The sequence below is a fragment of the Siniperca chuatsi genome, linkage group LG5 (assembly GCF_020085105.1).
Source record: "Siniperca chuatsi isolate FFG_IHB_CAS linkage group LG5, ASM2008510v1, whole genome shotgun sequence".
NCBI lineage: Eukaryota > Metazoa > Chordata > Actinopteri > Centrarchiformes > Sinipercidae > Siniperca > Siniperca chuatsi.
In genome coordinates this window covers 32,211,697-32,218,514 of record NC_058046.1, presented here as the reverse complement: position 1 = coordinate 32,218,514, position 6,818 = coordinate 32,211,697, and positions in this window count along the sequence as shown.

Below are 6,818 nucleotides of genomic sequence, written 5' to 3'. Positions count from 1 at the left end.
CTGTTCCCATTGTGGTCTGAATAAGAGGTTAGGTGTTGTATCTAAAAGTCAGTTGACCTCCAGATTTTGGGTTTTAATTCGGCACCACGAATTGCTGAATTTTCCAGTTTTTAACCACGCTAGCATTGTGGATGGCAATGTCTGTCGGTTGTTCGGTTGGTCCTACATCTGGATCAAGACTAAAAATATCTCAGCAACTCTTGGATGGATTGCCATGAAATTTTGAACAGACATTCATGGTCTGTAAAGGATGAATCATGATGAATGACTTGGGTGATCTCCTGACTTGTCATCTAGAGACATCAGCAGGTCAAAGTTTTCACTTATGTTGAAATATCACAGACTTAAGACTTGCTCAATGTCCTCCCACATCCATATTCTTCTTGCATGTTTACAATCTATTCATAATCTTGTCAATCTGATTTTCCATACTGTAATTTTATTATGTTGGTCTATTCTGTACACACATCTATTTCCTTTCCTTTTCATTTATAAATAAAAATTGTTTGTTTTATTTTTTTTGGAGAGTTATTCCTTATCTGAACAACGGTCACACGACAGAGGGTGTCGCATGTCCTGAGGCAATTTTGAGATATTGGGCTATATAAAAAGTGACTTGACTATACTGGCAGGATTTCTGTGTAATGAAGTCCTCAAACACAGTTACCTCTGCTTTCTACTATTTTGGATGACCAGGATGCATAGTTACAAGTGCAGATTTACTTGTAAAAGCAACAAATACAAACATCTCTGCTGATAAATTACCTCCTCTCTCTGAGCTATGAATCACATCCAGTGATTTCCTGTAGCAGCTTGTGACACACGCAAATCAGTTCTGTGTGGTCCGTTCCCTTTGGAAATACTTAATACAAATCAATATTGTCTAATTATACGCAAGGAAGAAAAGTGCCTCAGTCTTAATGTATGCTGCTGCAGATCAAAGCTAAATTAACACTGTTGCTTGTCCTTCGCATTTCACCCATCATAGTCACCTTTTATTAGACAATGGTCTGACCTGGACGTAAAAATCGACACTGCAACATGCTAGGCTCTTTCAGACGTAAAATACTTGAAAGAGTCTGAAAAGACTAGATTTTTTTTCTAGGACTGTCAGGAAAAATACATCTTTGTATGGAAAATGGCATTATTTTGTGTCACTGCACCTTGTCCAATGGCATCTTGTAATCCTTTGAAGGAACAGAAACTTCAGATGCAGGAAAATGAAAAAATTGCAATACTTTTCTGTCATTTTGTCTGGCTATTTTGAGTCAAATTAGATCAAGGGGTGTTGTATCTGTCTTGTGTAACACAAGGAGATGCATTGGTTTGTTGGGAATTGCAGATGCACCTCTCCAGGAGATCAAAAGGCTTGTGATAAAGCTGTGTTCCCCTGTCATTTGTCAAGACATATCAATATTTCTGATGTAATTACGCCAGGCTAAAGCAACCCTTCAAACAGGATTGAATGAGAGATACATGCACAGTTTGTTTAGCTACTAGTTTCATGTTTTTTTTTTTTATATATACTTTCAATATTATTCAGCTATCTACATGTAGTGTACACAATTAATTAAAACTAAAATGCATCAAATGTTATTTCTCTACTATTCCCACATTGACCAGGCTGTCAGTGTGATCCACACAGTCTGTGACAACAAGCAGACATATGTATTTATTATCTCATTGTCATCCAGAGGATCTTGGCTGTTTAGATTGCTGGACAATCAAATCTCCATGCCAATTAATTGATGTGAAAATCAAAGAAACCCCTCATTTCATGCACACACATGCATTAAAATTGACACAGTAGTGGAGTATCAGGTAGCTCCTCCACATCTCACACATGCATCGCCCCCACCCCACCCACACACACACACACACACACACACACACACTCTGTAAGGCCTTCATAGAGTCCCCAATTAATGTCTAATTATAGTTTTGTCCTGATGGCAGGAGGCAAAACTCTATCAGTTCCCTAATGGCTGTGGTGCTTTTGTGCTCCTAGCAACCGGCCGTTCTTTTGTATGGGCTACATACTCTCTGAGGCCATGTGAAAGCTGCCTATGGATTGCTGCTTTGTTATTTATAGAGCAGCATTTCATAATGGCCTTCACAAAAGCAAATAAATCAGTTGTAATAAGCTGGTGTCTGCTAGGACAGATGCATAAAATAAAAGAGGAAAATAGCAAAATCTACTGGTTTACTGCTGGAAAGACAAAAAGATAATTGACTTTTTGTTTTTGAAGACTTTAAATGTCTCACATCATGTACAATAGGATATCAGTGGTATGCCTTTGGGATCTGTGTATCTAATTTACAAGGATTTTTATGCTATGTAAGGCTTAACTAACAGATTTGTATTAACCATGAATTGGACTTTTTCTGACAAAATGACATAAACGTGATTTTTGAGCTGTAATATTCTCTGAAACAGAACTTTCCTTCTCAGTACTGTCGATCAGTTAGTTAATCCAGCCACTCCTCGTGCCTCTGCTGATTTGTGAAAAGTTTCTTTTGCACTTTGCTGGAAAAACGAGTTAAGATCTGGTATTACCCCCACTCCTGGGGGTAATACCACTTTTTTTTTTTTTTTTTTTTTTTTTCTTTTAAATGTGGATCACCTGCTCAGGGATTCTTTGAGCAATTTTTCTGCTGTTACTCTGCTTGAACTCTCAGAAATCATGTCTCTTATAAAAGTATCCTCCAGTCCCAGTGAGCATATCTGGCACTGCACTAGACTGGTTCTCATCTTATCTGTCCAATAGGAAATTCTGTGTCAGCATTAATAACTTCATGTCATCCTTGTCTCCATATCAACTATGGTGTGCCTCAAGGTTCAATTCTGGGACCAATACTGTTCTCCTTATACATGCTCCCCTTGGGTGATGTCATCCGCAGACATGGGATTTCTTCACTGTTATGCGGATGACACACAGTTGTACCTCCCTGTCAAGCCCACTGACCTTAGTATGCCGAGTTCTCTGCAGGACTGCCTGTCTGACATAAATCAACATCCAATTTTTTTTTTTTTTTCTTCAGCTCAACTCAAATAAAACTGAAATCCTTGTTATTGGGTCCCCACACCTCACTAAACAAATACTGCCATCTACTGGTAACCTGTCACAACATATCAAGCCTCTTTCAAGAAATGTTGTCCTGATAGCACTTTGTTTTGTGCAACATACCACTAAGCTCGTCTAATTATGTTTTTATCACCTCAGAAACACTGCAAAAATCCGATCTATTGTAAATCTTAGTGACGCAGAAACTGTTGTATATGCTTTTATCTCATCACGCCTTGATTATTGTAACAGCCTGTTCACTTGTCTTAATCCAAAAACTTTGACACGATTACAGACTGTTCAGAGCTGAGCTGTTAACCAGGACCAAGAGGTACGATCACATCACACCTGTTAGCCTCTTTACATTGGCTCCCTGTTTGTTTTAGGATTGATTTTTAAGATCTTGTTGATTACTTTTAAGGCTCTTCCTGGCCTGGCTCCAGATTATATTTTAGACCTTTTAATCCCTCATGAACCTTCATGTAGTTTAAGATCTTCGGGCAGGGGTCTTCTGTCTCATCCTGAATCTAGGCTGAAAACAAAGGGGGACAGAGCTTTTTCCATCTGGGCCCTGACATTCTGCCTCTTCTCAAAACACATTTTCATCGGAAAGCATATCCTGATCTTATCTGAGCTGTCTCTTTATTTTATTGGTTTTTAATTTGTGTTCTTATTGTTTTTGCCCTTTATGTATTTTATAATTCACTGTGGTATTTTATTTTCTCTCTGTGAAGCACTTGTACTTTGTTTTGATAAGTGCTCTATAAAGTTTATTTTTGCAGAATGTAACTTATACATTTATTTCTCAGTGTAATGGCTCAGAATGGAATGGCAAGCTTGAACCTAGAAGCATGACACACAGACATTAAGTCAAACGTTCTGGTTTACTTGAGTCAAAAGGCAAGCAGGGGTCAAAACCAGTTCTTCAGAAGGTGGCTCTGTCGCTTAATTCATCTTTAATGACATCAGAAAGTCCATGATAAAAAGCATTGTAGAGAGAAGAAGCACTACTTTCCACAGCCACTGTCTGGAACTTGATGGAGCAATTGGCCACTCTCGACCTTCCTTGCATCAAATTGGACAGGCCTGGAGCTTCATCCCGTCCCAGAGTAGCATGATCGAACACTTAGAGTTCGGTGGTGAAGAGCTTCTTCGTAGAGCAGGCCGGGGATTGCTTCTCCCATTCAGCGCTGGTTCAGTCGTTGGCTCTCTGTGAGCTGGGCGGAACTCAAGTAGGTGATGACCACAGGACATAGGTATGTCATGTATAGTTCTTTAGTGTGCTCCCATAATTGCAATGTGAAACCAAACCTAACTGGATCAAATGCATCCAATATAACACATGAATCTTGGTTCAGACTTTCAGGTGTGAAAAGGCCCTGTGGATGGATGTATGTATGTGGTGAGTGTGGGAAGAGGGGTTACTGCAGGAAGGGATGGTTGGATCTGGAATGGCATGGAGAGTTAGTATATGGCAAGGTGAACAGTGCAAAACAGAATGATCATTACACCTGTTCTCAGATCCCTGCATTGGCTCCTGGTTAGTTTCAGACTTGATTATTTTTATTTTACTCCTTGTGTATACATGGGACATCTCTACAGTACATCTCTGACCTATTTATTCAATATGAACCTGTCAGGACTTAAGGCTTCTGACTCAGGCTTTCAAGTTGCTCCGAGGGTTAAATCAAAATTAGGTGAAACAGCTTGGTTTTGAATTTTGAATGGAGGTATTCGGTACAATACTCCACAGTTCCCTGCCGTAGTGTTCCTAGTGGACAATCCAGAGACTTGTAACAGTCGCACCATGTCACAGAGCCTGAGGAGCCTGGTCATAAAAACACTTGCAGATGTAATGTAGTTGTCAAAACTTAGCATGTTCAGGTTTTCTAGCATGTGACAGTGGTGCGAGCCTTTAGGCCTTTTGTCCAATATTTGTATTGCATGATTGTATAACCTCCTATGAGGACCCTTTTGACTGTGGAATGACCTGCCTGAGGATATGAGGCTTGCAGAATCAGTGCCTTCTTTTAAATCACTTCTTAAAACTCCTCTTATAGACTTGCTTTTATGTGACGTCGTCCTTTTATTAGTCTCTTTATTGCTTTTATTGTTTCATTGTTTTTTATTTCCTTTTGTCATGTTTTTCATTGTTTTTAAAGTGTCTTAATTTTCTTATCTATCTTTGTTTGGCATTTCTGTTTAGCTTTCTGCTGTTATATTGCCCTCTGGATATCCTATTTCTGCTATGCCTTGTCTGTCAAGGCACTGTTTTTAAAAGGTGCTATATAAATAGTTTACAAAGTTGTTATAGGGGTTTAGTCACTGATGAGCCTGTGACCATGAGGTAACTGAAGTGTGAGAAAATCCATTGAATGTATATTTTGGCTGCATCAAATGTTAAACAGTTTAAGTCTAAATGTGTACAGATTGTTCAACTTTTTTTAACATGTTTATCAAATTTCAAGTGAGGATACAACATTAGACTGAGATATTTGACCTCAGAAACTTGACTGATTATTTCTTTACTTTTTTTTTTTTTTTTTTTAATTCAGTTGATGTGGGTCATCTTCCGGAGGAAAAACATATGGACACTATTTAAGTGTCAAGAGTTTTCAAGCCAACAAGCTATTGCTTCTAGGTGCTTTGTCAAATGGTCTATAACTGCAATAGTTGTTTTTCCATAAACGTATGACTGTATCCCTTGCATACATCTGGAGACAGCCCCAGGACGTGATTCAGGAAGGTCATTTATGTATAGACTAAAGAGTATCGGGCCTAGCACAGATCCTTGTGGGATTCACTTACACCTGTTGTTGTTTTGTCCAGGAAGACTGCCCCACCAAGTTCCCGTTGTCTATGTATGACTTGGTGTTTTTTATTTATTTTTCTTTATTTTTCTTTATTTTTTTCCCCCCCAAAAGATAGCAGGTTACGCTCTCGGAAAAATTCGGTCTGAACCCAAATTAAAATGGGTGCTGGTAATTATTGGTTTCTAGGTGGTTCATCAGTTGCATCGCCACAAGCTCCAAAACTTTAGAGAACACAAGAAGATGCTGATAGGCTGATAATTACCCACTTGATCAGCTGCTCCAGATTTAAAAATAGGAATCGCTCTTGCATGTTTACACACTCCCGGGAACTACCAACTAGCCATGGAAGTGTTGACCAAGTGAGTTAGCAGTTCAGCCAATAAATCACCATACTTTAAAAAAAAAAAAAAAATCTTTTGAGTGTGTGCTTGTAAATTTGTCAATTACTTCAAGAACTTGTTTTTTAGTAATAGCTTGCAATTCACACTTCTGGTGTGAAAGCTTCGTAGGGCTTCAGAAGTTGGCGTTAACCAAATCTAGTGGGTGTCTTCGAAAGTTACATTTGTTTGTTAGAAATTTCCTGTGTTTCCAGTGTCTTTGCTAAGTTGCGTGTTCTGCAAAACAGTGTCAAACTTACACGTTACCAAGGATATCTATTTGATTTCTCTAACTTAGCGTGCTGAAGCTTCATTGGCTTCAGCTGAACTACAGAATGCATTTTTGTTCAGAATTACTGTGGATTTTTATCCCATATCTCCAGTCTTGTCTGAGCGTGAAGGGATAACTTCAAGGCCAGCATGGAGAAGAGGAATAACAACTCTTATGACTTAGATACAGCATGTGAATATCGTAATAAGATTGACTTGACACTCGAAAATGTGACGATTCTGACTCTCATTCACTGTTTTACTCCCTACCTTCCCTTTTTTTTATTAAACGA